The sequence below is a fragment of the Giraffa tippelskirchi genome, chromosome 8 (assembly GCF_054371585.1).
Source record: "Giraffa tippelskirchi isolate mGirTip1 chromosome 8, T2T-mGirTip1v1.2.pri, whole genome shotgun sequence".
Classification (NCBI taxonomy): Eukaryota; Metazoa; Chordata; class Mammalia; order Artiodactyla; family Giraffidae; genus Giraffa; species Giraffa tippelskirchi.
In genome coordinates, this window is record NC_137282.1 from 40,012,758 (window position 1) to 40,037,290 (window position 24,533).

The 24,533-nt window shown below is 37.9% G+C and overlaps 1 long non-coding RNA gene across 3 annotated transcripts in view; it reads right to left on the reverse strand.

The window, feature by feature from the left end:
* The window catches only part of LOC145518618 (uncharacterized), a 356,357-nt gene extending 332,911 nt beyond the window's left edge, over positions 1 to 23,446 (reverse strand). Inside the window, exon 1 of one of the 3 annotated variants that reach the window (XR_014063035.1) lies at positions 22,121 to 23,409. This is a non-coding gene — a long non-coding RNA (uncharacterized LOC145518618). Of the gene's footprint in view, positions 1 to 22,120 lie in introns of all 3 variants that reach the window. The other 2 variants (XR_014063036.1, XR_014063037.1) reach the window with 2 other exon arrangements.
* Between the last annotated feature and the right edge of the window lie 1,087 nt (positions 23,447 to 24,533).

The following is a 24,533-nucleotide window of genomic DNA, read 5'->3' on the forward strand; positions in this document are numbered from 1 at the left end:
GGTTTGGGTAGACTCCGGCAGTTGGTGATGGACAGGGAGGCCTGGCGTGCTGTGGTTCATGGGGTCGCAAAGAGTCAGACCCCACTGAGTGACTAAACTGAACACCAAAACTAACGCTGTCTACAAAATTTGAGATTCCACTGTCCGCCTATCACCCACTCAAAAATATTTTCAACTTTTTCTTTGCAAAATGTTTCAGCTTATTTCTTTTCAAATATGTATATGTGTCCTGTTTAAAATATCAATGTGTGTTAAATACACACACACACACACACACCTGACACCGGTGGCCCTTAGTTACCATCATACGTATTTCTCTTTGTTCAAAAACAAATTCCTGAGGATCTATTGGTGCTGCTTTTACTTCTTATGGTGTCCATAAGCTTAATATCAGGAATCCATGATCACTAATGAGCATCTTTGTCAAATCCAACATATACATCTTTTCTTCCTCAACTGCACATAGCACTTGACTCAATTGTGAAAAATCCAATATTTAAAAGTCTAACCTGAGAAGACAATAGCTTTTAACTTACTTTCTGTGTGACCTTAGGAATGTTACACAGCTCTCTGAGATATATATTCCTCGTCATTAAGAAAAAAACATTTAATGTCACATGCAAACATTTTAAGAAATAATGCAATTTCCCTAATGCCTGGAAAACATTAAATATTTAATAAGTGGAAACTGTTATAATCATTGTGGCTATTGCTAATGTTGTTACTGACCAAATCATTCACCTTTGAAAAATTTTCTTTGCTTTTCTGAGACTATTTCTTTCCCTAACTTTTCCTTTTAATTTATAGTTTTCTTAGAATAACTTTTATGTCTATTATGCTATATCTGTGATAGATATTTTCTTGTGGACTGCAATCTAGACTTCTACAAATTCACTCTTGTCTATTCTTGAATCAGCTCTGTGGCCTACAGCTCTGACTTTAATTGACAGCCTCAGTGGTCTCCCTAGAACCATGGGTATTAATGGGCTTAGTTAAGCTGGGGTATTTATTCCTCTGGTCCCCTCCCTGCCATCCTCTCTTCACTAATGTTTACTGTTATTCTCTACTAAATGTGACACAGCTTGATGGGTAAATCATCCTAAAAGAAACTGCTTCTCCCTCTTTCTCATCAGGTCGACAGTAGGAGAGATCTTTTCTACTGATGTCCCTGAGAACTATGCCATTACTTGCCATTTTCAGAGCCCTCCCCAAACATCTGAAATAGTTCCTTTCGTAAGCAATTCTGTTATCCATTAAAAAATGCTTTTTCCAACCACAACTTTGACTCAGCGAAACTGAGACCAGAATAGCACAGAAAAACATACCTCCAGAGGCTATGTTGAATCATTTCCCTAGGAGGGCCATTTATAATTTGTGAGTTGGCCAATCTCATGTCTAGATTCATGGCTGAAGTAAGGGAGGCTGAAAGCTGAAATGACTTGGCCTTGTTTTATAGAGAAACAAGTTATCATGTTTAAATAGTGGAAAATGTTGAGATGAGTCAACAATGTTGCTTCTGCTTAGTTACTTCCTAACAAAACCTCTAGGCTTCCCTAGTGGCTCAGACAATAAAGAATCTGCCTGCAATGCAAGAGACCTGGTTCTATCCCTGGGTCAGGAAGATCCTTTGAAGAAGGAAATGGCTATTCCACTCCCTTATTCTTGCCTGCAGAATTCCATCAACAGAGGGAGCCTGGTGAGCTACAGTCTATGGAGTCAGAGTCAGGTATGACTAAGTGACTAACACAACAACAAAACTTCTAAGGCCTGGTGGTTACCCTCTTTACCCTGCGTTAGAGAATTCTTTGAAGAAGTGGACCAAACTATATAGGCAGAGGCAAATGTGGATGAAGCCACAAAAATATTACATTTCTAAGATTACACTGGAAATATTAGAATTGGAATATAAACCAGTTTTTATGCTTATCCGGCAAAGACATGGGAACTTAATTATCATAACACGTGATAAAACCAAAACAGCTCTTACAGTGTTTTGACTAGAAGGGATCTGATCATGGCTGTTTGACAGTGGGGTCTGCATGAAAGAAATGGATGGGCGGTCTAATGAGACCTTGCTTGACATAAATAATCAGACAATTTCTAAAGCTGGAGAAGCAGATATATAACAGAACATCATACATTAGTATATAATCTGACCTATCCAATCATGAAACTAGACAGGTAGAGAAGCTGCACATTATAAAATACAACTGGCAAACGGTAAACCAGACTTCAAGACAATTGAACTGCATGAGCTATGGCTGATATCACTGCTGGGCTGTCATGTTCAACCAGAGTCCCAGTTGGTATTGATCAGAAGTCCTGACTACTAGAATTTCTGATTTACATGGTGTAATACTCCTATCTTGGTCAACATTTGGAGATAGCAAGAAGTGTATATAATTGGCTCATGGGAGCCTGTGCAAAGACAGCTCCAGTCCACTTCTGGACCAGACTCATGATACATATGCTGAAACTGGCCTCTTGCTGTTTTCCCATTATCAGTTAACTGGCTTGAAAATTCATCAAGTGTTCAATAACCAAGTAGATCAAGGTAAACTCTGGCCTGTGGACTGAATCCGCCACGCCATCTATTTGGATAAATTAAATTTTACTGGACACAGCCACATTTGTTCATTTATGTACTCTATGTGGCTATTTTTTGTGCTTAGAGTTACAGAAATGAGTAGTTACAATAGAGATCATGGGGAGCACACGTCTAAAATATTTACCATCTGATCCTTTACAAGATTTACTAATTTCTAAAGTAAATTAAAAATAAAACAAATAAACCTGTTTGCAAGTTTTGTAGATGCCATCTAGCCTTTTTACCTTGTCACCTCAGTCTCGATCAAGGGTCTACAAATAAACCTGCTATCGTGAAAGAAATGGAAGTATGCATGGGTTGACAAAGAACCTGCTGAGTGTCCAATTTCCCTAAACATTGGCCAACACTTAGTCACTCATGTCACAATATTTCTAGAGGGTCCAGATAGCAGTTGTATTTGTTGGATCCTCTCCATTATTGACACAGCAGCTATTTATCCCTCAAAATACAGACATATTACTTTGGATGCAGACTGGCCTCATTTACATGCAGTGTTTCTGTCATCATCATTTTTGGAATCATAGAATGCCAACAAAAGGTCTTCTTTAATGGAGAAAGCCATGGGACAGTGAATTCGAGCTTAAGGGGTTTTCTAGCGTACCTTCACCACAAACCAGCTGGCTTGATAGAAGAGCAGAATGTTCTATTGAAGTTTTTATTATAGTCTCAGTTGAAGGATGCCTGGAGAGTTTTCATCATATGCCTCAAACCAAAAACCAATATATATTGCCATATCCCACAGTAAGAATGAACCACAGAGTGAATTTGAGAGTGGCCCTTTTCTCATTACAACTCCAAATCACTCACTGACTAAATGCTTGCTTCTATCCCCACAATTTGGTTCAGATGGTATGAAGGTCTTAGTTAGAAAAGGAGGAATACATTGATTAACCCATACATATTGCTTTGCTTTTATGTTAAATTGGAAGTTAATGCTGTTTTCCAGTCAACTAACAAACAGAAAGTTGGTTAGCACACTGATAGATACTGATTTTCAAGTAGAATCTTGCTGCTCTTACATATTAATGTTAGTAATAAGAGAAAGGGGACCAAATCTGAAAACAAGATTATTTAATGAGACACCTATTAAGAGTCACTGGTTTAACAGTCCTGGTTAAAGTACACTATCCAAGAAACACAGGTCACTAGGGTTTCAGATCTTGCAGAAATGAAACATTAAGTTACCCCTTCAGGTACTCTCCTCTGCTAAGGTGGCAGCAGAATTTATAGAAAAATGAAAAAAAAAAAACAACCAAGATTTTATTATCAATTGGTACTTTGTATCCAGATACAGAAACAAGGCTAAATAACATTAAACTCTGCTTAATGTTATTTAACTATTTCTTTCTCCTCTTTTGTCCTCAGTGGCTTATATAAAAGTCAGTGGTGATTAATATTTTAAGGCTGAAGTACTATGACTGAATTGATATTACCATGTAATATCATAACAGTTGATACAATTCTATATATTCTCTGTGTTGGGGGAAAAAAAAATGTTTTGCATGGACATAGCCCAACAATGGATAGGATTTACATATGCCGGATTATTTCCATTTGAATCTTTACCACGCTGTTTTACTTTTTTTTCTCTCTCTGCAACCTATTGAGTATTGAGTAAAACTAACCTGTCTGGACTTCCTCTAAGAGCTCCCTTGTCCTCTGGCTTCCAGGTGAGTGTTCTCAGCAGAACTGTTGGCAGGTGACCAGAAAGAGGAGAATAAAATTGGGATAGCTATTCCTAGAACTCTCTCTGTGCCAGATTGCCATGTGTTGGGAAACCCAATTTCATAATATTTCCAGACTTTTGCAATTTCTCCCTCCACAGAATAGAGCTGTTAATAGAACTTTGCTTTTCCTATTTTCTCAATTCCTTTAGCAATACAAGATGTGTCAAAGGGCCAAGAAAATCAAAATAAGCAAAAGGGATATTTTAACAAAAATTGTGCAGCTATACTCTACTTTAGATGCTATGGAAATCATTATGATGGCAGTTATTATTGTTGGATTAACTTTCATAGTTCCAGCTGTTATTGATATGACCAGCTAATGCATGACACAGACTTTAAACAAGCCACTATGTGAGAAATTGATTGTACAGAATAACAATGGAGTCAGGGATCTAGTTATGAGGTCACTGCAGTGGTCCCAGCAAAGATTGATGTGTAAAAAGACAAGCATACATGTTAATATTGGTATTGCTTTATAATGTCCTGCCAAGTGGTATGAGATAAAATGTGTATAAATATTGAAAACATTACAGAGTTATTATTTTCAGGTGATATGTTTGGCTACTTGTTATACCCAGGAGATTCAACTAAGAAAATATTAAAATTGAATTCAGCAAGGAAGCCAGTTACTATCTGAATATATTTCCTTTTTATGAAAAACAAAGAGGCACTACAGCTAAAATATATTATTCACCATAGCTGCTGCTGCTGCTAAGACACTTCAGTCGTGCCTGACTCTGTGCGACCCCATAGACGGCAGCCCACCTGGCTCCGCTGTCCCTGGGATTCTCCAGGCAAGAACACTGGAGTGGGTTGCCATTTCCTTCTCCAGTGCATGAAAGGGAAAAGTGAAAGTGAAGTCGCTCAGTCTTGTCCGACTCTTAGCGACCCCATGGACTGCAGCCCACCAGGCTCCTCCGCCCATGGGATTTTCCAGGCAACAGTACCATAGCAGAGATGAATATAAAGGAAAGGAAATTCTGGATGGGTGAGGAGAGTTGTTTAAAGCCCAAAGCCTTTATAAAAACAGCTATGGTCTAAACACTGCAATCTTCCTTAGGAAAAGGAGTGAGGATATTGTAAATTTATTTAGAGACAATTGCAAATATATGAGAATAAATTTCATTAATGAAGAAAACTACAATTTTTTAATTAGATTTTCCAGTATAAATTATTAATTTTCAAATAATTTTATAAATGTTATCATATTTAGACTAAAATTCCAATAAAATCTCTAACTTAGATCAACCACTTTCCATAGTATATAGCCTTTGGAGTTTTATCAATTTTAAGGTAAAACATCAATTGAGCAGTTTATTGTAATAAGATCACATATAAAAAATATCTAGTATAGTGGCTGAAGCTCAGGAAGTACTTTATAAATGTTGATTTCTGACGTTTCCTTCAAAGGCTTCATGCATGAGAGACTGTCCACTAAGGCTTGTGCTTTTCCTCACAAATAATGACTAGAGCACTTTTTTAGCCAAGGACCACATTCCCCAGACCGCTTGCAGTTAGCTGGGGCCATGTCAACAGTCTTTGTCACTTGTATATACATAAGTGATGTGCCTCTTCTGGACAGAAATGATAAAAAAACAATATGCTGCATTTTCAGTTTCAGTTCTGAAATGTATAGAGTTTGAAACTTGTCCTTCTGAAACTTTCATGGGCACACTGCAACTCCCAAGACTGGGGAGACAGATGAATCAGATAATCACAACCAGCACAGACTTCCTAGGAGCAGAAGATACTGAAGCCACAATCAGGAATACTTGTACAGGAACTGGATGGACTGCTAGAAGTGGAGTGCAGTCTGTTTGGGTATGAGTAAGAAACTCTACAGTTCACAGTCTTAAGAATCCCCACATTTTCACAGGTTTACTCCAGGAACTCCGCCATGTTTTCAAAGTGAACTCCTGAGAAAAATGCCTCATGTTTCCGGCAGAGTGACTGAAAAAGTAACTATGCTGAAATTACCCACATCATTCTTCACACAAAAATTTTACTTGGTAAGAAAAAAAGTACTTTTTCATAGCCTCATCTGAGTTAGTAAAAGAGAATTTATGCTAACCCACTCCCTCTAACCTTACTGTCTCACCTATGGCATGCATGGGAGGGCAGGGTAAGATAAGTTTGAATGTCACAGCACAGGCCCATTAAAATACCACAGTTTAGGAAATTCTCTGGCAGTCTGGTGGTTAGGACTTACTGCTTTCACTGCCGTGGACCAGGTTCATTTCCTTGTCAGGGAACTAAGATCCCACAAGCCACATGGTGTGACCAAAACAATAAACAAACAATTTAACCATAAGATTACAGAATGCTTCCTGTCGCCCACACTTTATTATCAAATCAACAGGCCTCCAGTTTAAAAACTATAACTGCAGCTGAAAGATCAGCAAGGCACTGACCTTCTTTAAGAAAGAATCCTTAGGGAAGCACAGGACAACAAGAAAGACAAACACAGTAGGTCAGAGGAATTTTGAAGCCTCAGGTGCCTACAGATACAAAAAAGATGAAATACTTACCCAGAAAAACTTAAAATTTCACACCAAAAATCTTTTAGCTAAGTTGCTATCACCAAACACATTATGTTTGACTTTCAACAAAAATTTGCAAGTATTTTATAAGACAAGGGAAAAAAGTATAAAGAGACAAGAAAACTATCAAAATCAGTCTCATATATGACATATTTTGGAATTACTGGGGAGAAAACTTAAGATAATGATGACTAATACATTAAGGACACTAAACAAAAATATAGACTAATTTGGAGGGTGTTATAGCTCAGTCATGTCTGATTCTTTACGAGCCCATGAACTATAGCCTGCCAGGCTCCTGGAAAATCCCAGGGGTAGGGGAGCCTGGTGGGCTGCCGTCTATGGGGTTGCACAGAGTCGGACACGACTGAAGCGGCTTAGCAGCAGCAGCAGGCTCCTCTGTCCATGGAATTCTCCAGGCAAGAATAGTGGAGTAGGTTGTCATTTCCTTCTCCAGGGTGTCTTTCCGACCCAGAGATCAAACTCAGTTTCCTCCATTGAAGGCAGATTTTTTACTGTCTGAGCCACTAGGGAAACCCCATAGACTAATGGAACAAGATATTAATAGAAAGCCCAGAGATAAACTCAGGCACCTATGGGCACCTTATCTTTGACAAAAGGATAAGAATATACAATGGAGAAAAGAGTCTCTTCAATAAGTGGCTCTGGGAAAACTGGACAGCTACATGTAAAAGAATGAAATTAGAATACTCCCTAACACCATACACAACAATAAACTCAAAATGGATTAAAGACCTAAATGTAAAGTCAGAAACTGTAACTCTTAGAGAAAAATGCGGGCAGAACATTCTTTGACATAAATCACAGAAAGATCCTCTATGACACACTTCCTAGAATTATGGAAATACAAACAACAAAAAACAAATGGGAACTAATTAAAGTTGAAAGCTTTTGCACAGCAAAGGAAACTGCAAAAAAGATGAAGACAACCCTCAGCAAGGGAGAAAATAACTGCAAATAAAACAACTGACAAAGGATTAACCTCTAAAATATACAAGCAGCACATACAGCTCAATATCAAAAAAAAAAAAAAAACAATAACCCAATCATAAAATGTGCAGAAGACCTAAACAAATACTTCTTCAAAGAAAACCTACAGACAGCCAATAAATACATTAGAAAATGCTGAACATCACTCATTATTAGAGAAATGCAAATCAAAACTACAGTGAGGTATCACCTCACACTGCTAAGAATGGTCATCATCAAAAAAATCTACAAACAACAAATGCTGGAGAAGATGTGGAGAAAAGGGAAGCCTCTTCCCCCATTGTTGGTGGGAATGTAAATTGATACAGCCACTATGGAGAACATTATGGAGATTTCTTAAAAAACTGGGAATTAGTGAACTGGATGAACCTAGAGCCTGTTATACAGAGGGAAGTACCTTAGGAAGAGAAAAACAGATATTGCACATTAACACATATATATAGAATCTTGAAAAATGGTACTAATAAACCTATTTGCAGGGCAGGAATAAAGACAGACATAGAGAACAGATTTGTAGACACAAAGGGAGAGAGAGGATGGGAGGAACTGAGAGGAATATGGTAGCTATTTTACATTACCACAAGACCATCATCAAGAAAAACAAATGCAAAAAGGCAAAATGGCTGTCTGAGGAGGTCTTACAAATAGCTGAGAAAAGAAGAGAAGCTAAAGGCAAAGGAGAAAAGAAAAGATATACCCATTTGAATGCAGAGTTCCAAAGAACAGCAAAGAGAGATAAGAAAGCCTTCCTAAGTGATCAGTGAAAAGAAATAGAGGAAAATAATAGAATGGGAAAGACTAGCGATCACTTCAAGAAAATCAGAGATACCAAGAAAACATTTCATGCAAAGATGGGCACAGTAAAGTACAGAAATGGTATGGAACTAACAGAAGCAGAAGATATTAAGAAGAATTGGCAAGAATACACAGAGAACTATACAAAAAAGTTCTTCATGACCCAGATAACCAAGATGGTGTGATTACTCACCTAGAGCCAGACATCCTGGGGTCCAAAGTCAAGTGGGCCTTAGGAAGCATCACTACGAATAAAGCTAGTGGAGGCGATGGAATTCCAGTTGAGCTATTTCAAATTCTCAAAGATGATGCTGTGAAGGTGCTGCATTCAATATGCCAGCAAATTTGGAAAACTCAGCAGTGTCCACAGGACTGGAAAAGGTCAGTTTTCATTTTAATCCCAAAGAAAGGCAATACCAAAGAATGCTCAAACTACCGCCCAATTGCACTCATCTCACAAGCTAGTAAAGGAATGCTCAAAATTCTCCAAGCCAGGCTTCAGCAATACGTGAACCATGAACTTCCAGATGTTCAAGCTGGTTTTAGAGAAGATAGAGGAAACAGAGATCAAATTGCCAACATCCTCTGGATCATCTAAAAAGCAAAAGAGTTCCAGAAAAACATTTATTTCTTCTTTATTGACTATGCCAAAGCCTTTGACTGTGTGGATCACAATAAACTGTGGAAAATTGTGAAAGAGATGGGAATACCAGACCACCTGACCTGTCTCCTGAGAAACCTGTATGAAGGTCAGGAAGCAACAGTTAGAACTGGACATGGAACAACAGACTGGTTCCAAATAGGAAAAGGAGTCCGTCAAGGCTGTATATTGTCACCCTGCTTATTTAACTTCTATGCAGAGTACATCATGAGAAACACTGGGCTGGATGAAGCACAAGCTGGAATCAAGAATGCTGGGAGAAATATCAATAACCTCAGATATGCAGATGACACCACCCTCAGATATGCAGAAAGTGAAGAAGAACTAAAGAGCCTCTTGATGAAAGTGAAAGAAGAGAGCGAAAAAATTGACTTAAAACTCAACATTCAGAAAACTAAGACCATGGCATCTGGTCCCATCACTTCATAGCAATTAGATGGGGAAACAGTGGAAACAATGGCTGACTTTATTTTTGGGGGGACTCCAAAATCACTGCAGATGATGACTGAAGCCATGAAATTAAAAGACGCTTACTCCTTGAAGGAAAGTTATGACCAACCTAGACAGTATATTAAAAAGCAGAGACATTAGTTTACCGACAAAGGTCCGCCTAGTCAAGGTTATGTTTTTTCCAGTAGTCATGTATGGATGTGAGAGTTGGACTATAAAGAAAGCTGAGCGCCGAAGAATTGATGCTTTTGAACTGTGGTGTTGGAGAAGACTCTTGAGAGTCCCTTGGACTGCAAGGAGATCCAACCAGTCCATCCTAAAGGAGATCGGTCCTGGGTGTTCACTGGAAGGACTGATGTTGCAGCTGAAACTCCAATACTTTAGCCACCTGATGGGAAGAGCTGACTCATTGGAAAAGATTCTGATGCTGGGAAAGATTGAAGGCAGGAGGAGAAGGGTACAACAGAGGATGAGATGGTTGGCTGGCATCACCGACTCAATGGACAAGTGTTTGGGTATACTCCAGGAGTTGGTGATGGACAGGGAGGCCTGGGGTACTGCAGTCCATGGGCTCGCAAAGAGTCAGACACGACTGAGCAACTGAACTGAACTGACCTGAATCATTTTATAATGTTTGGGGGCCTCCCAGATGGTGTAGTTTTAAAGACTCTGTCTGCCAGTGAATGAGATTCAAAAGATGTGGGTTTGATCCCTGGGTCAGGAAGATCCCCTGGAGAATAAATGGCAACCCACTCCAGTATTCTTGCCTGGAGAATCCCATGGACAGATGAACCTAGCAGGCTTATAATGCATATACAGGTCAAAATACCATGTTATATACCTGAAATGAACATAGCACTGTATATGAATTACACTTCAACTTGACGAGACTGAAGTCAAAAACACAGTGTGTAAGCAGTGCATTTTGTTGATAAAGTTATTTATCATAATGGTATGGGAACAGTACTACTCTTGTGTAGTGAAATCGAACAGTTAAATAGATGACAGCCAAGATTTATCACTGCTGGCACAGCAGTTCATAAATAAGAGGAGGAGGACTGAAAGATTCCTGTTGTCATAGAAAAAAACCGAGACATTAGTTTGTATATGTTCTTAGCTTAATTATACACAGATGTAGAAGTGTTTTGAAAGGCATGTATATACATAGGCTAATGTACACACACATTTCCTTGCTTTGCCAGCTTGTAGTGTTTAAAAGAAGGAACATTCCAGTAGCAATAAGCACATTTAGCACCAAGATCTTGGTTTCTAATAGTATTCTCCAATAAAAGGAACCACGGATCTTTGAAGAAATGGCTGAGGCAGGAAATACTCATGATAAGCCTGAGAATCTGGCACAAGCATTGCTTGTAATACTTGCGAGCAACAACAGAGAGCAACAAAGTGCTAAGAAACACAGAAATCCAAAACAAATACCAAAACGAATTAATGGATATACATCCAAAGGGTGCAGCAGGACCCAACTGAAAGAGCACCTAATGGCCAAAGCTGGAAAACTTGAGTAGCAACATTAATAAAGAAGAACTGAATTATACAACCCAAAGGCTAAAATAAATTTCTATTAGTTCATATTGATATAAACAATTGCATAAGTAAATATGTGTGGAGAACAGACAAATCTCTCATCCAGAAGAATTCTAAAGAATTTATGTAGATCTCCTGCCCTCAAGGAGAGAGAATATAAACTCTCTTTCTATAACTGTGAGCTGCACCATGTTATCTCCTTCCAAAGACTACAAAATGGAAAAGAGGAAGAAGAGCAACTTTACGGTAGAGAAATCTGACAAACAGAAGCTCAAGCAAGTGATTAGTATAAACTGTGATAAATTGTGTGAATAGTAAATCCTCTTGACATCATGATGAAGTAAACTTTTATCTCTGTGGTCTTCCATCTAAAAAAATTCATAGAGTTCCAGTGTAATCAGAAGAAAAATGTCATAGAAATTACAATAGAGTAGTATTCTATAAAAATACCTGACCAGTCAAGGGCATCAAAAACAAGGAAATTCTGAGACATGGTTGCATCCTAAAGAAAGCCTAATAATTACCTAAAGAAAACATGCAAATAAATGTAATGTGGTATCCTTTGTAAGATTATGAAACAGAAAGAAGGCATTAAATAAGCTGAAGGAAGCACGGATTTTCACTATTGTATCAGAATCAGTCCATTAATTGTGACAACTACAATACCAATATGAAGTGTTAATCCAGAAACCGTATGCAAAGTATATGAGAACTCTCTGTGCTATAGTCTCAATTTTTCTGTAAATCTAAAACTGTTCTAAAAACAAATGTACTTTAAAAAAATGTTTCTAATTCTCTCAACGCTATTAGTTAATAGAATGCTGACAGTCTTTGGAGGCCTCTGAAACCACAAAACAGAAGGAGGCTCAGTCTGTGAATCACCACATAGGCATCCTGCAGGAATGCTACCTGCAGACTTGTAACGGCACATTGCACTACTACATCAGTGTGAAATAAATGCCTATTGTGTCATACCATGAAAATGCGGGGATTCATTTGTTCCAGCAGCTAGAATCCCCCTATGACACACAATCATATTAGGATGCTCACTTTAATATGTCTGGCTTTCTGTATGTATGCTTTTAGATTGCAGATACTAAAAGGTAAAACGATAACTGGGTAAATGTAGCTCGATGTAAAAGGTAATAGTTAAAATTGGGGATTTATTTGATCTTTCAGAAAGCAAAAAAGAGCCAAGTTTTACAAGTTTGGCACTGTGTTAGTCACTAAGGTTAGAGCTATGAACAGAGAAAGTATCTTGCTCTGCATAGAAGAGCAAAGTCATCGGGAAAGAAGAACATGGAAGGGCAGGAAGAAGAAAAGAGGAAGAGGAAGAAAAGAGCTGTGATATTAGAAAAGAAAGCAAGGGCCACTGCGGTATCTTATCATGGGTAACTGCTGAAAAGAAGATAGAAGTAAAATTTAACTTTTTTTCAAGTTACTTTTTCCTCAAATTTGCTATGTCTATTTCCAGATGCAAAAGAAATGATATAGTGAATTAGAAGAGCTTCTAAACAACATCATGGAATGTTTAAATATTTATATTCTTAGATTTTTTAGCACATGTTGGGATAGGTATAATGTCCAAAAGGAAGATATATGTTGAATGTTAGTGTTTGAGGGGGAAAAAAAAACAGAATAATTCATCTTTAATTTACATAGGTGGATCTCTCACAGCATAGGATTGTAGTATCTGTATTTTAAATAGACAAATAGTGAAATGCCTACTAGATGCCTCGAAGCATCTTAAATAAGTATATTTTAGGAAATAAAAGTATAAATCTTTTTTACACATTTTTCCTGTTAATAGAAAAATAGTTATTTCCTCTAATTAGAATGATATTTCATATTGGGTGAACATGTAAAACAATTTGCCTGTAAAAGTTAATTGGTAAAGGTTTGTTTGAGGAAGTGACTTACCAACTTAATTAGAAAATCAGATTGTAACCAAAAAAGGTTGAAAATTAAATGATTTAGGAGCATATGTTAGTGTGTATGAAGAAAACATTGAGATTTGATAAGATAATTAATCATTTTGTGGGAAATTAATTTTAATCCCCTCCCTGTGTAAGCTTTTGTTTTTTTATGAAACGTTCCACAACATAGGAAAAGTTGCATGTTTATAGAGATTATTTTTATTCATTCTTTATTTTACTTAATCTCCTAACAGCTTTCTTAAAAATGAGAACTCAAGTTAAATGAAACTGTTCAAGGACTTGTTAAAATGAAACATTAAAATACTACTTAAGTTTAGGTTTCTTAGGAACTTGTTCTAAGAAAGAGAAAATGAGTGCCTTTTTTTTTTTTTCTTTAAATCTCTTTTATGAGGCTTAGTACAGACAGTGCATCTGAATAAGTTTGGGCAAATTTTCAAGAAAAAGAGAAGAATGACCTTACACAATCAAGAAAATGAATAATTTTAAAAATTTATAAGCTAAAATATGACAGTAATTTTCGTAAGCAGTCAGGCACACTGCCCTTTTATATTACTGGGCTCAATGAATTATGAATGTTGGCTGAATAAAAAGCCTGAGGGTGACAACGGAGCCACGTTTTGTCATCTGCACTTACAGGATGTCTACTGCCCTAGCTGGATTTCTAGATCTTACCATTATGTCTGGCTGCTGAGGACCGGCTGCTAAGGAAACACAGGAGGAGTACTTCCAGGGTGGAGAAGAAGATATACTAATTGCTAACCACGATAATGAGTCTAAAGCAAGTAGACACTTGAGTCTTTTGATCTATGTGAGCAGCCAAGCTCAGCGAACTCTCACTGTCCTAACCAACCTGAACACAGGAAGCACAAAATGAAAAGGCCGTTTTTAAGTGCATACATCTCAGCTGCAGGAATTATGAGTGGGAAGAACAGGTGTTCTGAGAGATTCTACAGTGCTTCGGTTGCTAAGGAGACCACTTTCATCAGTTCAGAAAGGCTGATAACCTGGACTTTTGCTGCCAAATTGGTATCAACAAAGGTTGGAACTGATATAAACATGCATACACAAATAAAAAGGACATGGGTAGTTTAAAAAATAATTCAATGATAAGGTTGCATTGTACCTGGCAAAATACTTCTATATTAAATAAGAATAGTTGCATAATTGCTCAATAATTTGAGGTAGATTAATTGGAGCACATAATGCCAAAATTAATTAAAGTATAAAAACAGAAAAAGTTTATGCCCATTATCTCATTAAAAACAATGCAACTAATGACATATATGCTTTAGTAATTACATTAAAAAGTTTGTTATATTTTAACGTGATGTTAATTATACAAAATAGAGAAAAGTGAGTACTAGATAACTTCATTGGACATTAATAAATACTTATTAATTATTTACTGGGCAAGTTGAAATATGAGAAGCATTTATAAACAATGTGATATAAGTGGTATTTTAAGATGCAAATATGATTAACATTGCACTGCCCCACCCAAATATTTTAATGCAAATAACTGTTTTTTAAAAGCATTACAATTATCTCTGTTGAGCTGTTAAACTGTTTCTTAAAGGATGTTGTATCATTTTTTCTTTATAACACTAAGTAACATAAAGCATGTACCTGAGAAATGAGGGAATAGCAAGTATGAAAAAAAAAAAAACAACTCCCTTCCTAGGTTTCATTAGAGCAGGACTAGAAATATTCAACATTTAATACATAAGATCTTTCTATATTTCATATCAAAAAAAGTAATTAAAATATAATTTGTAAACTAATGTTTAGTAAAAATTGTATCTTTCAGTTAGGATACTTTTGTGATTCTTCTTTAAAAGTTTCAAAATGATGAAAGGCACTAAGGTCAATTTACCTTTAAAATATCAAGGAATACTATCAAACTTAAATATTTGGTGTCTAATAGCAAAGTATGATACATTCTATTATATAACACAGTCACTTTTTAAATTTAAATTTAACATTGAAATTTTGCTCATTCCATTACATAAAAATAAAACAAATTGGAGGTAGAGACACTGCATTTTTCACTTTGCCATTTTCATCATAAAGTCATTTGTTTTGAAACAGTTACATATTTTTGGCAAAGTCTGACAGAACTGGCACATCTGCAGATAATGGTACAATTTGATATTTATAAAGTATCAAGTTTTCTATAAATATATGTTTCTAGTTTCCATGGAAATTGAGTAATCACTAGAGCAGATTTTTATCTGCTTTTACTGAAATCAAATAATGCTATTTATAGGGCTGTTTTTAAGTCCGTGACAATTAACTTTTTGATTAACCATTTTATAAAAGTAATATGTTTTTGACTATTTATAAAGTCAACACATATACTTCAAGACAAAATCTGCAAAAATTAATCCCATATTTAATTTAAATGTTCAAGTGAACATTTAAGGTCTAGTATTTCTTTTTTTTTTCTTTTCCTTTCCTTTGCTTAATTTTGGTTTACTAGTTTAAAAAATTAAAATATTAATGTTAAATTTAAAAATTGTTGTAAGAATTAAATGAGTTAATATAGGTGCAGTATTCAGAAATGTACCTTGTACATGTCTAAGTGCTACGTAAATATTTTTACTACAGTGCAAGCTCTGTAAAGGAAGGGACTTCTGAGAGTAACTAGCATATAATAGGCACTTAATAAAAATATGTGAATTAACTAAATTTGGAGTTCACAGATTATTTTTTTACTGGATTTTAGATTAGTAAATGTGAAATAGGAACCCTACATTTTATACCAGTGGTCTCTATACTGGGAAAGGTGCAACTCTCCATTTAAACAAAGACTTTCAAAAGTATATATAGACAAAGACAGTCACAGAGAATGATGTTTTAAATTGCCAACTACAGAAAGATTTCCCTCATAGCTCAGTTGGAAAGAATCCACCTGCAATGCAGGAGACCCCAGTTTGATTCCTGGGTTAGGAAGATCCCCTGGAGAATGGATAGGCTACCCACTCCAGTATTCTTGGGGTTCCCTTGTGGCTCAGCTGGTCAACAATCCACCTGCAATGCGGGAGACCTGGATTCAGTCCCTGGGTTGGGAAAATTCCTGGAGAGGAGAAAGGCTATCCACTCCAGTATTCTGGCCTGGAGAGTAGGAGACGACTGAGCGACTTTCACTTTTCACTTTCACAGAAAGCCAAGCACCAAAGAATTGATGCTTTTGAACTGTGGTGTTGGAGAAGACTCTTGAGAATCCCTTGGACTGCAAGGAGAACAAACCAGTCAATCCTAAAGGAAATCAATCCTGAATATTCATTGGAAGGATGAAGCTGAAACTCAAGCTACAATACTTTGGCCACCTGATGCGAAGAGCTAACTCATTAGAAAAGACCCTGATGCTGTTAAAGATTGAAGGCAGGAGGAGAAGGGGATTGACAGAGGATGAGATGGTTGGATGGCATCATTGACTTGATGGACATGAGTTTGAGCAAGCTCCAGGAGTTGGTGAAGAACAGGGAGGCCTGGTGTGCTGCAGTCCATGGGGTCACAAAGAGTTGGACACAACTGAGAGATTGAACTGACTGATTAACAGTAAATATTCCACATTACAGAAAAAAAATGTCTGCCTTAGATGAATTTTGACATTTTCCTATTTCCATTTTACACAAAGAGGTTCTTCATGTCTCCTATTCCAATAGGTACCATAACCTCTTCCCTTTTTTGTTATAAAACATCTTTATTCAATGCTCAAATTGTTCTAGCTGTTGTCACTAGGAAATCCTTCAGGGTAACTCCTGGTTTCTTTCAATATTCTGTCTTCTTTTCCTTCTCTCTTTCTTCCCTTCTCCATTTTCTCTTCTCCCCTACCTCCTTTCCATTTCACTATCTCCCTCCCCCTTCTCTTTTGCCTCCTGTCTGTCTCCTCCTTTCTAATTATGTGTGTACTTCCTGGAACTAGAACATATTCTAGACATCTAGTATAATGTCTTCCCCAGCTTTACACTCAATTACTTCTATAATAAGGGCTGCTTCCCTTTGTTGGACACTGGTACTGAGAAATCAATGTAAAACTTTAACATTAGATGAAGTCAGTTAAGTAATATTGTTGTTCAGTAGCTCAGTCGTGTTCGACTGTTTGTGACCCCATGGACTGCAGCACGCAAGGCTTCCCTGTCCACCATCTCCTGGAACTTGCTCAAACTCATGTCCATTGAATCAGTGATGTTATCCAACCATCTCTTCCTCTGTCATCCCCTTCTCCTCCTGCCTTCAAGCTTTCCCAGCATCAGGGTCTTTTCTAATGAGTCAGCTCTTCACATCAGGTGGCCAAAGTATTGGAGCTTCAGCTTCAGTATCAGTACTTCTAATGAATATTCAGAGTTGATTTCCTTTAGGATTGACTGGTTTGAAATCCTTGCAGTCCAAGGGACTCTCAAGAGTCTTCTCCAACATGACAGTTCAAAAGCATCAATTCTTCCAGTCCTCAGCCTTCTTTATGTCCAGCTCTCACATCCATACATGACTACTGGAGAAACCATAGCTTTGACTAGACAGACCTTTGTTGGCAAAGTAATGTCTCTTGTTTTAAATTTGCTGTCTAGTGTCTATTTGCCACGAAGTGATGGGTGCCATGATCTCTGTTTTTGAATGCTGAGTTTTAAGCCAGATTTTTCACTCTTGTCTTTCAACTTCATCAAGATGCTCTTTAGTTCCTCTTCACTTTCTGCCATAAGGGTGGTGTCATCTGCATATCCGAGGTTATTGATATTTCTCCTGGTAATCTTGATTCCAAGCTTGTGCTTTATCCAGACCAGCATTTAGCATGATGTACTCTGCATATCAGTTAAACCAGGGTGACAATACATAGCCTTGACGTACTCCTTTCCCAAGTTGGAACCAGTCTATTGTTCCATGTCCAGTTCTAACTGTTGCTTCTACATAGAGTCTCTAAGTATTTACAACTTCTTTACCTGAATTCAATGAATTAAAGTAATGAGTTCAGTGAATTAATTCAACTAACCTTCACAAAGATAGACATGCTATTATAAACCTCAATTATAGTGAACAAAACTGAGGGACAGAGAGGCAGAACCAAGCAAAAGTCATGGTAGTATTTGTAACAGACACAGTTGTGGCAATAACTAACAGTCATCCAGTGCTTACCATGTGCATTGTTTTAATAAATTCATTCAGCTTTCCAATCAAATGAAAGTGGTTATTATGATCATTTTACAAGAAAATAACAGAAGCTCCATCCTATACATGCTTTTATAAGATGTTGGCTATGATATGGATCAATGATTATATGTTACATCATCAGCATTCCTATCCAGAGAAAATATGTATTTAACCTTTAATTTAATAAATATTTCCCAACCAACTATTGTGCATGTAACTATTATTGCTTGAGGCTTCTGAACAGCTTTTTCTTCATTCTATATAAAAAAGCTATTAAAAGTATACTAAAATTTTATAATAGCAGTCTACATATTTTTTAAATTACTCATATTACTTTTTTTATTTATTGATATTCATATTATTATGCATGGTATAGTCCATATGTATATGAAGTTTACTATATAGTATAAAATCATGACTATTAACATCAATGCTTTGGCTTCTTCAAAATAAATAAAGCTTTGAGAGACATATTTTGCTCATTTCAGTCCTTTCTCTTTTAGCAGTCTTATAGGAACTCCTTATGGATATATGTACAACATACTTTAATTAGATTCCAATCCACTAAGGTATTTTATTCTAGAAAAGAGCAAAAAAGTCAGTTGGATTGTCTATGCTATGTGTATGTTAGAATATTTTTATTGCTAGCTAAAATCAAACTAAGAAAAATCAGTCTCATGAATTTTGTTGACTTCAAAGGAAATTCTCTCACATAAGCTTAAATTTTCTTTAAGGCAAATGTTAAATAAGGGCTGAAGAAGTAAATTTATCTGGGGAGAAAAAGTTAGTCACCAAAGTATTTTTGACATGAAAATGTGATAAAAGAATGACAGACTGATGTGAAAAAGAGGGTTTAGGCATATACAGAAAGTATCTTCCACCATATGTTTATGTAATAAGCCAAAAAATCACTCAAATTGTTTTAGCTATAAGGAAAGCATTGCATTTAAAATAAGTATTCCTTATTTCAACTGAAATAGTTCAACAAACTACTTTAGATGTTACTATTTACCAAATACTGTGACAACAACTTGGTGTATAAAATTATATCTAATTGAAATGTTTAAATCTAGATTAAAATATAATTATATGAAACATTATGAGATAATTTCAATATAGATGTTTGAATGACTTATACCAATGTGTTTTAAGAAAGTAAAGGGAGTAAAGTAGCTAAAGGAGGGGTAAGTCATCTAATTTATTACATTATTTCTAATAGCTAATGTAGGTAGATGTTTATCATGTGCCATTCGTTTAGATGAACTGTCTATATTCCTTTTCTTGTTTAATCCTCAATGTGAAACATAGTAAGAATCAATTACTACTACTGTAATTATTGCTATTGTATCATATCCTTGACTTGTAATGAAGAATATTTGGATTAGAAAGGTTTGATGTCTCTTCCATGTGGATGGTGGAGCAGAGATTATAAACCACAATCTAATCCCAGAATTTAGAGATAACACATTATCCAAAGTATGAATTACAATTAGAGTGAAGAGTGAAAGAGTTGTGGATAGTATTTGATCTGTTGATGGTGATGTTGATGCTTAATAGTGTGTATGGTATTGTGCAAATGGGTGTAGGAAAAAATAGATAATACAGTAAAATAGAAAGTCACTTCAGGAAATGTATAAAGACAAATTAATTGCAGCATGTGCAGGAAAGAAACATATTTTTTACCCGACATGAAGGTACTGTAAGAAGATAACTTTAGCAAGTTGCATAGTTAGAAAGTAAAATTGGTAACTGTGGTATAATCAGACTGGTAATCAGGAAGTCAACCATGAGCAGTGAGATGCAGCCCCACTGGCTGAATGCCTAAGAGCTGCCTAATCCCCCCAAGCTATTTGTCAACTCTACCCAAAACAAATCCCCATCAGTACTCCAAAATGGTCAGGGGGCCAGAAAAATCCCCTACTGGCCGACTCAGGGTACATTTCTCACTCTGCTACATGGGCACATCTTATGCTATCATGTCCTTAGATACCCTTTGGTGGCCTCATTAAAACTTCATAAATATTCTATGAATACATACATTTAACTATAATAGACTGAATTATGGTAAGAACATGCACAGCAGAGCCTCCTGTTATTTAACCTGCAGCTGTCAGTTAAGACTGTTAATCAACAACCTCCTGGATTATGACAAAAATCTTGCTTTATAAAATCTACACTCCAGCCCTCTGGGGCCACTGCCTTCCTTGGCCTGGCCCACCTTTCTTTTAAGGTGTTCTCTCTATTCTCTCCTTTTCTTCAATAAACTCTCTTGCAACAGGTAAGACTCCAAATTCTTCTTTGCATCCTTACCAAGAACTGAGGTTCACAGGAAGAGGGATCTACAGACTCTCTTCCTATAAGAAGATCAGAGAAGCTACTGTATTAAGAATATGAAGCTTCATATTTTCCTGAAGAATATTAGGAAATAACTGAAGTGCTTGAAGGAGGGTGGTGGAGCAGTCATATTTGTGTTACAGCTTATTCTTCTATATGAAAAACATACTTTATTAAGCTTACTGAGATATAATTTACACACATTAAAAGGCACCTGAATATATATACTGGCATAACTAACTACATCATCCCAAATGTTCCCTCATTCTTTTTAGCAATCACTCCATAACACCATAGACAAAAATGTACTCAAAATCAATTAAAGACCTAAATAAAAGATAAGATACTATAAGACTCTTAGAGGGAAAAACAAGGCAGAACACTCTGACAGAAATCAAAGCAGGATCTTTTTTGACCCACCTCCTAGAGTGATGAAAATAAAGACAAAAGTTAACAAAAGGGACCTAATTAAACTTACAAGATTTTGCACAGCAAAGGCAACCATAAACAAGATGAAAAGACAACCCTCAGACTGTGAGAAAATATATGCAAATGAAGCAACCTACAAGGGATTAATCTCCAAAATATACAAACAGCTCATGAAGCTCAATATCAAAAACAAAAAACCCAATCAAAAAATGGATGGAAGACCCAAATAGACATTTCTCTCTTTGGCAATCAAACTCACTCATCTTCAGCCCCCTATAACCAATAATTTACAGTAGCCAAAACTTGAGAGCAACCCAAACAGCCATCGACAGATTGGATAAGCATATATTTATGCGATGGGATATTTTCTTAGTAATGAAAAATGATCAACCACAATGTAGGCAGCAATATAGAAAAATCTCAAGAGCATTAAGCACAAAAGAAGCCAGGCACAAGAAAACACATTTACATGATATTCCCAAACAGCAAAACTAACTACAGAAAACATCAACCATGCAGGACTGCTTGAGGTAAGGAAACCGTTTCAATGGTTTGATAAGAAAACCCTTAATTATGGAGGTAATGATAGTTTTTTCCATAAGCAGATATGGGAGGTTAAATTTCCTGCATTTGTGCGTTACTACTAAAACTTTGAAAAAAATTATTTTTGAGATCTAGATACTTGAAATTCAGATTTCAATTATAGTTCTATCATGTATTAGCTATAACCCCTTTAGAAAGTTATGGTGTCTTACTGAGATTCAAAATCCCATAACCATTGTTTCAGATAACTTTTCCCATTGAGTTGTAGTAATTGTGAAATGGCATGACACATATTAAAGTGTTTATCTAAGCATCTGGCTCTTAGTACACTAATTTCAAAGGAGGAGTAAGTAGATAGTATTTCAGTACTGTTATCCTATATTTTTTCTTACCGTTTTCAAAAGCTGAGGAAACATCTGCTCAGTCTAGAGCCTTTAAGTACTGGAGACCCTTCCTGTCTTCTCAGTCTCTGCCTGGTTAGGTTCTGAGATGGCAGGATGACAGGCATGGGCTGGAAGAGCCGGTCACTGGTGCTTCTGCTTGGAGGACGAGATGAGGCGAAGGGGCAGGTGGGTGGGCACTTTATGGACCCTCAGCCTGGCTTTAGTGAGGTGGTTGTCCAGGATAAATTTCTCAATGTCCAGCAGCCCATTCGGGTCTACCTCAGCCAGCTTCCAGACCTTTCCAAGGACCGTACTAGGCAGCACAGACTTCACCATCTCCTACCTGGCATCGGCACTCCTGATCTGGCCACTGAAAAGTGACAGTCTGTACAACTCGTTGCAGGCAGGCTTGTCTTTGTCCACCACCTACTCAGCATCACCAGTGTCTCTGCCGGAACGCCTTGCCATAGTCATGCCCAAAAAGCTTGATCTGGAGCCATCCAAGGCCATGGCCCTTCACACCCAGCCGGGTATCGCCGTCAGTCAAGCGATGTTGTTGACCAGCATATGGTCCATCATGTCCAGCAGCTAGGGCTTTTAGGCCTGGAACTTCAGCACACACTGTCCTCCGGGTCTTGATGACTTCTGAACACTCTTCGGAGGTGACCAGTTGAAGAGCAGTAAAGAGCAGGATGATGTGGTCCACATGTTTGGTGAACTACTCCAAGCTTCCGCCAAGTCATAACCTCTCCCCAAGTGCTATTTCTCTCCAGACGGGACCCCGGGAGGGCCGAAGCGGCCTATGCGGACAGCTGGGCACACGAGTCAGTTCATGAGCTAATCCATACCGAAGATGATGAGCTTGGGGGGTGGGGGGCGGAGCCACCAGAGGCTCCTATGAGCGCATCGCAGGACACCTTGTCCTCGTAAGGCTGTGTTGGGTGGCGGTGGCGAAGGGGTCAGTGCCATGCTTGGCCGCATACCGCAGCCCCGTGAAGCCCTTCTTCATCAGATGCCTTATGAAGGTGGTTTGGCCAATGCTGCACCAGCCCACCAGAAGAATCTTAGGTCGGAGTCAGCACCTGTGAGTAGAACTCGTGGCAGCCATGCGGCTCCTCCAGGGACTGCAGCTCTTGGGGTACAGTGGCTACAGCCGCTGGGCCACCATTTGGAAGAGCTCCGCCTCCTCCTTGTGGCGAGTACCCTAGCCGAACCAGCTGAATGTGCTGCCTGAGACACAAGAGACTGGAAACTGGGAGAGGGCACAGAGCCCAGGCGGGGCCAACCGCCGGCCGCTCGACCAGGCAGGCGCGGCTTGCACTGCGCATGCGCGCCGCGGAGCCCGCCGGGCGCCTCTTGCGCGTGGATGATCTGCTGGGGTTGAGGAGTTTTTAAACAGAGGGCTGTAGGATTTTCCCTTAAAAGAACAAGGTGATCTGCCTGATTTTATAATCCACCGCTTTGGTTCACATTGTGTGATGCCAGGGAAAGGAATCTTTCACTAATTTATAGTATGTGTACTTGAGTGCTCAGTCGCTTCAGTCATTTCAGTGGTCTCTGACTCATGCAACCCCACGGACTACAGCGCGCGAGGCTCCTCTGACCTTGGGATTCTCCAGGCAAGAATACTGGAGTGGGTTGCCATGCCCTCCTCCTAGGTACACCCTTCACCAAAATCTTATATATGGTCTGAGACGGTAGAGAATCTGCCTGCAACGCTGGAGACCCAGGTTCGATCCCTGGGTGGGCAAGAGGAGGAAATGACAACCCACTCCAGTATTCTTGCCTGGAGAATCCCATGGAGAAAGGAGCCTGCCGGGCACAGTCAATGGGGTCACAAAGAGTCGGACACAGCTGAGCAACTAGCACACATCCCTAGATAGTATAAGTAAGGTGTTTTTATTGAGACGATCACTTAAAAAAAAAATTTGCCCTAAATTAAAATTCTGGAGTTATTAGAGACCGTGGAAAATATTACTAAGTTTTTAGAGACTTAATTTATGTTATTAAAAATGTAAGACTATAACTAGGTGAACTTAGCCTTAAGAACCATTTAGTGCTTAGTTGCCTCTGACTCATTGTGACCCCACGGGCTGTAGTTCACCAAGGTCCTCCGTCCACGGGATTTTCCAGGAAGAATGTAAGAGTGGGTTGCCGTTTCCTCCTCCATAGGATCTTCCTGACCCAGGGATGGAACCTGTTTCTCCTGTGGTTCCTGCTTTGGCAGGCAGATTCTTTACCACAGAGCAAGCTGGTAAGCCCTAAGAACTAATTAGCAAATAGTTAAGAAAACACACAGACACACACACGTGTGTGTGTGTGTGTGTGTGTATAAGACAAGTCCTAATTTAGTGCATTTATTTCTTAATATATCATAATTTACTCATTGATGTTTAATGAACAAGGTTTGGTAACTTACTCT